The sequence below is a fragment of the Octodon degus genome, unplaced genomic scaffold (assembly GCF_000260255.1).
Source record: "Octodon degus isolate 3935 unplaced genomic scaffold, OctDeg1.0 scaffold00017, whole genome shotgun sequence".
In the NCBI taxonomy this organism is placed as follows: Eukaryota; Metazoa; Chordata; class Mammalia; order Rodentia; family Octodontidae; genus Octodon; species Octodon degus.
Window position 1 is genome coordinate 10897237 of NW_004524593.1, and position 7545 is coordinate 10904781.

General features: G+C 47.5%; 1 pseudogene; it reads left to right on the forward strand.

The window, feature by feature from the left end:
- Positions 1–3162: 3162 nt before the first annotated feature.
- LOC101562142 lies at positions 3163–3599 on the forward strand (annotated as a pseudogene).
- Positions 3600–7545: the final 3946 nt, after the last annotated feature.

Consider the following 7545-nt stretch of genomic DNA (forward strand, 5'->3'; position numbering starts at 1 on the left):
CTCTCTCTCCTCTTTGAGACATGGTTTCATTATACATTTCAGGCTCTGCATGCCTACCTGGATTGAACCAGGGTCCTTGTGCTGTTATAACCTGGGCAATTGATTCCAATTTTGTAACTCTGTATGTTTCCACTGTAACTTTATTAACTGTTATAACTTGACATGTGCGCTGCCATCTTGTTCTGTATGCACCATTCTAAATGCTGTAACTTTCCACTGTGCCCCGTTCTCTACTTGAGAACCTGCAGTTGGGCCTTTCTCACGCTGTCCTTTGTGCACACCTGAATCTAGTTCCAGCCCAATGCCCTGTTCTTGCCCTCGTTCCCAGCTACAAACTGTCCCCACCACTGCACCTGTTTTTGTTCATTAGAAACAGGTAATTTTTCAACTGTAGCCCCTAGATGAACCCTTGATGTCAGCTTTTGTGGTTTATTGGCTTAAATACCCACTCCCCTCATCCTCCCGGTGCGCACCTCAGCGTCTGCCGCTGGGTACCAGCTAAAATAAAGCGCTTCTTTTCTTTTCGAGCCTGCCTCATTTATGGGTTACAACAGTGCTTGCCTAGGAAGGTGTTTAGGCTGCTGAGCTATCTCCATGGCCCTGAAGTACTGTCTTCTAAAGTACTCGTCTTTTTTTTTTTTTTTTTTTAAATGTATGTGGTTGTTACAGGGTCTCACTAGCCAGCTCAGACTCATGGTGATCCTCCTGTTTTCAGCCTCCCCAGCACTGGGATTACAGTCATGTGCCACCAGTCTTGGACTCTGGCTGGCTCAGCTTGCCCTGGGGCAGGGGCTGGCACAGCATGTGGTGTTGAGGATTGAACCACAAGGATAATTACCCTAAAAGTAAAAATATAAAAATATACCCAGGTCCTTGTGCTTGCCAGGCAGACACTTAGACCACCTAGCTATCTCCCCAGACTTTTTTTTTTTTTTTTTTTTTTTTTGTACCAGGTATTGAACTCGGGGGGAAAAAGATATGTATACATGTACAAAATAGCTAAGATGACTGTACTACTTTCTGTTAGTTCATTGAAAGGAACAGTTAGTGCTTGCATTGTTTGATCAATTTTGCATGCCTGTAATCTGATAATCTGAGCGACTACTTTGAAGCTAACAATATGCAATATAATAACCCTTGTTAATTTCCTATCATCATGTTTTGAAATTCTGCATCATTTTTATTCTTTTTTCTCTTTAAAATGTTCTCTTTTAAATGTTACTTGAAAATGTTCCCAGTTCAAGTATCTGTGTGAACTTATAATAAAAAATACAATTTGTCAAAAGGAAGGATAATTACCCTAAAAATAAAAATATAAGCTGAGTGTGGCGACACACATCTGTAATCCCAGTACTCTGGGGGCTGAGGCAGGAGGATTAGACAACTAGATCTAGCCCGGCTTGGGTAGCTTGGCCAGACCGTGTCTCAAAACCTAAAATCTGCTGTGTGAGGCCTGGTTCACCCTCCAGTCCCACTATTATCTACACCTAGATCTGGGCCTCGACAGAGCTCACTTATATCTCTTGGTAGCAGAGCACAAGCTTCGCATGAATGAGGCCCCCTGTTTGATCACAATCACCTAAAACAAAAAAGATAAATAAATAAATGAAAAAAAATATAATTTTGGATATATTCTGGTCTTTTCATAGTGAAAATTAATGAGAATTGGGTGGGCTTTATATCATTGGTATACCTTTAAATTTTGGATAAATTTTTGTCTTGTTTTCGGTACTGAGAACTGAACTCTCTTGTGCTTGCCAGGCAGGTACTATGCCACTGAAGTATATCCCCAGCCCTGGATAAAATTGCATATAGTTTTATTTTTAGAAATCAGAAATATGCCCTTAGGAAGTAACATAATAGCTTTTAAGGCAATATGTCCTTGAGGGTCCTGCATCTAGCTTGGGGCTCTGAGGGCTGAGAGATAGCTTAGTGGCATAAGGGCCTGCCTGGCAAATACAAGGTCTTCAGTTCAATCCCTGATTGAACTTGTACTAAATTCAAATAAATACCTAGCTTGGGGCTCTGCACCCTGGACAACTGGTCTACCTCTCAGCCTTAGGCTTCCTTGGATGGCAGTGGCTGTGCTGAGTGACAGCATCGGCCAGCACCTCTTCTCCTGCACCCCTGGGCTACCACTCCTCATTAGAGGCTGCTCCCTAAATTTCACACTTTCCACCCTCTGTGGTTTATGCGGTTTCATTATGATAACTCACTATATTACATGATGTGAAATTTCTTTTTGGAGATGGATATTGAACCAAGTTCTCTTTTTTTTATTATTAGGAGTTGCCAAGGAAAATAATTTAATACAAGATACATACCTTATAGGATTATTTTATATTAGTCCCCAAAGAGTCAAATACAAAAGAGTACAGGAAATCTTTCCACATACTAATGACACAATGAATCCAGCTGACAGCCTAGATTCCTTGGCAATATCCTACACAGGTCCAGCTAGCTAAAGATGGAGAGCCCATGATAATGTCTCATTCAAGTCTGTTTCATGGATCTGTGCTGGGAGGGCCCAAAGGTCAGCAGTGGAAGCCTGAAAGCCTGTAGCAGGAGGATAAGGGACCTGCACTGGAGCCAGGAATCCAGGCTCAAGGTAAGAGCCAGAGCTTCCCCCAAAAGCACCACAGCTATCCTCAGCAACAGCGAGGTCCCGAGCTCCTCCAGTGAGAACAGCCGTGTTCATATCAGGAAAGGCAGGGTGACAAGCTTCTCCAGGAGACAGCAGGGCACCATCTTCTCCTCTGGAACCAGGAAGCCATGCTCAACATGAGGAGCAGAGCTCCCCAAAAGTGAACTACAGCCATTCTCAGTGACAACAAGGCCCTGAGCTCCTCCAAAGATGAGAGCAGCTCCTTCAGGAGAACCAGCACCCTTTCTTCCTCTCCAGTTCTCCTTTTCGTGCTGTTGGCAACAATCCTCAGGTGGGTACTCCATACCCAGCAGCACGCTGGTCACTGGTTCAGTTCAGCTGGGTGTTAGGAGTTGACAGCCAGTTGGCAATGGCCCACACCCATTAATCTGAGTGAAAGGATCATGGGAAAGACAAGCCTACCAGGTATACAGTTGAGGTGTACAGTGTTTTTGATAAGACTGAACCATCAAAAAAAAAAAAAAAAGCTTTTCCGAAGACCTGCCAAGACGGCGGAAGTGGAGCAAAAGAAGAAGCGAACCTTCCGCAAGTTTACCTACCGCAGTGTGGACCTTGACCAGCTGCTGGCTATGTCCTACAAACAGCTGATGCAGCTCTATAGTGCTCGGCAGAGGAGGCGGCTGAACCGTGGACTTCGGCGGAGGCAGCATTCGCTGCTGAAGCGTCTACGCAGCGCCAAAAAGGAGGCACCACCATGGAGAAGCCCGAGGTGGTGAAGACACACCTTCGAGACGTGATCATCCTGCCCGAGATGGTGGGCAGCATGGTGGGTGTCTACAATGGCGAGACTTTCAACCAGGTGGAGACCAAGCCTGAGATGACTGGCCACTACCTGGGCGAATTCTCCATCACCTACAAGCCCGTGAAGCATGGCCGGCCTGGCTTTGGTGCCGCTCACTCTTCTCGCTTCATCCCCCTCAAGTAGCCACCTGGCCAATAAAGCCACACTGCCCCCCCCCAAAAAAAAAAAGACTGAACCATCCCAGAATTTCAACACTGTAACAGCCTCTGGAATGCTAGGATTACAGGTAAGTGCTGGGACTACAGGTGTGTGCCACCAAGCCCAGCCTTAAAATTCAACTTTATTTTATTTTTTTATTTTTTCGGTATAGGGAATTGAACTCAGGACCTCGTGCTTGCCAGGCAAGTGCTTATTCTACTGAGCTATCTCTCTGGTCCTAAAAATTTAACTTTAAAGGAGGAGGAAGCTACAGTGTGTTCAATCCATGCATTCTATTTACATGCTGGACATAGTTTTCCAAATTAAATCTGCCCGCGTTGGTGCTCTCACATGTAGATCCTACTCTAAGGACCCGGAATAATCTGCTTTATTCCCAGATGCAGGCAGCGCCATAGAAACCGGGAAAATCCCTTTTATCTGCACCAAGCAGATGCTGTGGGCAGCAAATTGCGCACCCTTGTGGCCAACTTGAGTATTTCTCGTTACAGTATTGATTCAAAGACTTTCGTGTAAAACTGGTTACAAAACCCCACTGTGTTTGTGTTGCTGTTATTTTAAAGCATTTTGCTTGAAACTAAAGTACAGATATAGGTAATTGCACAAAACCAAACATCTTAATAAATAATCCTAAGGAAAACGCCCTTCCATTACCAGCCAGGTGGTCAAGCAATAGAATGTTTTGTTTTTGTTTTGTTTGTTTGTTTTTGGCTTTTTTGAGACCAGGCCTTGCTATGTAGCCAGGGCTGGCCTTGGACTCTGGCTGATCCTCCTGCCTCAGCCTCCCGATTGCTGGTGATAGGTATGCACGAACACACCTGGCAAGAAAAATTTTTGCCAGCCTGTGAGCAGCGCCGCCCCGTGGCCACCCAACGACATCCCACTCCCATCCCAGTAGGACCCACGCAGCCATCCCTGGCTTGCGCGCCTTTGTGGTTCTTTCATGTGTGGAATATTGAGTGTCTGTCCTGGTCCATTCAAAGGCAACATGATTTTAGTGTCAGAATAAAATCCTTCCCCTCCTCTTTTTCTCATCCTTACCCTGTATCTGGAGGGGGGGGAGAAGGGGGAGAACCCGAGTGCTCTGCCTTGTGACCTATCCCACAGCCTTGGGGCCGTGCAGCAGGTCCTGGGCTTCCTGCACTGTGGCCGCTGGGTGCCAAGGCTGAGGAAGCTTATTTGTTTTTAACCGAGAAAATGCAGGTGCCACCAAAGTCACTTCTGAACCTCAAACCTTTAGAGCTCAGTGCAGACTGGCGCTAGAAGACCTGCAGGGCGTCCCCTCACCCCAGCTCGAGTCCTTCCTGACCTTAGTTAGGTCTCCGGTTGGGCCCCGCGCACGGTCCAACCCAGCGACCCCCGACCTTAAGGTAGACCACTTACCAAAATTCTGTCGCAGATGTTTGAGAACCCCTGTAAAAGTTTTATTTATTTTATGAATTTAGGGCAGAGTCTAAAGGGTCTCACTATGTGGTCTCACTATGTGGATCAGACTCGCAGTGATTCTCCCGTTTTCAGCCTCCCAAGTGCTGGGATTACAGGCGCGCGCCCCCACGCCCAGTCTCCGTCGCCATCTCTGCGCGCCTGGGGGCGGGTCTGTCTAGCACAGAGGCCCGGGATTGAACCCCGGGCGCCGAGTTCTGCCAGAGCAGGTGCATTAGTCCCCTGAGCTATCTAGCCTGCCCTAAAAGAGTGTCATGAAGAAGAAGCCCCTGCGTTCCTTTGACAACACTACAACTTACGTCGAAATGTTTAGGCAAAAGACTCACGATTCCTCAAAAGTCTTTGTGGCCCAAGAACCTACCGGAACGCCCCGAGGCGCTGGCTGCGGCTGGGGCATGGGATTTTCCTGCCTGGATTGCGGCTGAGTCGAGGCTCTTGTTTCCAAAACTGGGTGGGAAGCTGTGCTGATTGCAAACTGCTGGTTAGGTCAGAGAAAGCTTAGCTCGGTCTGACTCTGTTTGAGATCAGATCCTGTCATTAAAAGTCACCTGTTTACGGAACCGGGCGTGGTGGCTCACGCTTGCAATCCCAGCACTCGGGAGGCTGAGGTAAGAGAATCATTGCAAGTTCGAGACCCGCCGGGGGGCTACAAAAGTGAGCACAAGGCCCACCCAATCTGCATAGAGAGACCTTGTCTTAAAAAAAAAAAAAAAAAAAGTCACATGTTACATCTAAAAATTTACGTGGCTGTCTTAATACTAAATCTGTTGAGATAATCTCAAGAAATGATTTGGAATCAGGAAGCACAGCCTCTGATTTGCCTCATGCCCCAGCTATGTCGTCTGGGCTGCCCTGAAACTCAAATCCTCCTGCCTCAGTCTCCAGAGGGCCAGGGACATCGCTCTGTGGCACCGCAACCAGCCTCAGCGCTAACACTGATGCCCAGAATCTGCACCCCACATGTACGCCGAGGAACCACGTGACCCTAATGCGCTCTCCGCCTTTTCGTGTCCGCGCTGCCGCATTTTCGTGATCATGCCTTCTCCCATCCACCTTTGCATTGCCAGCGGCACAACTCATGTAGGAGAGACTGGAAAAGCATCTGGTTCTTGTGTATTTGCTGGCTTTTCGAGATAAAGAATTGGTCTCTGGCACCCCAGACGGGATGCTGTGGCTTTGGGTGGGAGAGGTAACCAGCGATGTATGGGGAGACGGGGGATGGCACATGTGCTTTGTGCATTCGGGGCTCCTGGGCTCAGTCCCAGCGTGAGCCCTTAAAAAATGAATTCGAAGTTATTTGCTCACTTTCAATCCCCTGGAGTTCCTGAAACATAAAGGACCCCACGTGCAGCAATGAATTTGTCTTCTAAGGGGCTCCTAAATTCTCTTTATATGGCCCTTACGATCTCTCAATCAGAAGGTGTGACAGGACAGGGGTCAACCTGTGCATTTCACTTTGGTTTGGGCAGGAAATGGTATTCAAGATAATGAGCAGAGGCCCTGTTGGGAGTGCTGGTGCCTGCTTATGCCAGCATTTGGGAGGCTGAGGCAGGAGGACTGCTTTGAGTTCAAGGCCAGCCTGGAGTACATAGAGAGACCCTGCCACAAAACTAAATGAAACAGATGAATACTGAGAATATTTTGTTTTGGGACATTTCAGATTGGGCCCAGGAGGTTGCTTCATTTGGGAAGATTGTATGTGCAGGGAGCCTGAGTCCTGAGAGTTCTGAATCCTTTAGTTCAACCCGCAGAAGATAAAAAATATTCACACCAAAACATTGATGTCTGCCGAGCAGAGGCAGCCTGTAGTCCCAGCTACTGGGGAAGCTGATTTGGGAAGATTTGCATGTGCTGAACATGTCGGAATTTTTTCCTTGTGATTGTCTCTGAGCAAGCTATCAATTATTTATGTAGCATTTTCATTGTATTAAATTCTACGAGTTATTTAAAGATGGCATCAAGTGTGCAGGTGGGTGGCTGTAGGCTCTAAGCCACGTCCGGGCAACTGCACACAGGGGACTCGAGCCTCTGCAGATGAGGGATCTGAGAGCCAGATTCCCGGAGACCCTGAGAAGTGACTGTCCCCACACGAGTGTGATGTGCGCACCTCGTGCTTCACCATAATCTCCAGCCAAACTCAAGGGTTTCGCTTTGCCTCGCCCAGGTTAAGCATGCTTTCATATGCTTTTTCCAAGCTGAAAACATTCGCAAAAGCAGAAAAGGTGATAGCATAAGGTGGACGCCGTAGGCTTGCTCATGTGGCTCAGCCTGTGTGACGAGTGAGGACACGGCCACCACCGAGAACTCGACTCTTGAGAACAGTTTAGGAATCTCTGTGTGTGCTCTCACCCTGTTCTTTTTTTTTTTTTTTTTGCAGAACTGGGGATTGAACTCGGGCATTTGCGCTTGCCAGGGAAGCGCTTATTCCACTGAGCCATCTCCCTGGCCCCCCCCCACCTTGTTCTTGCCCCACTTTTCT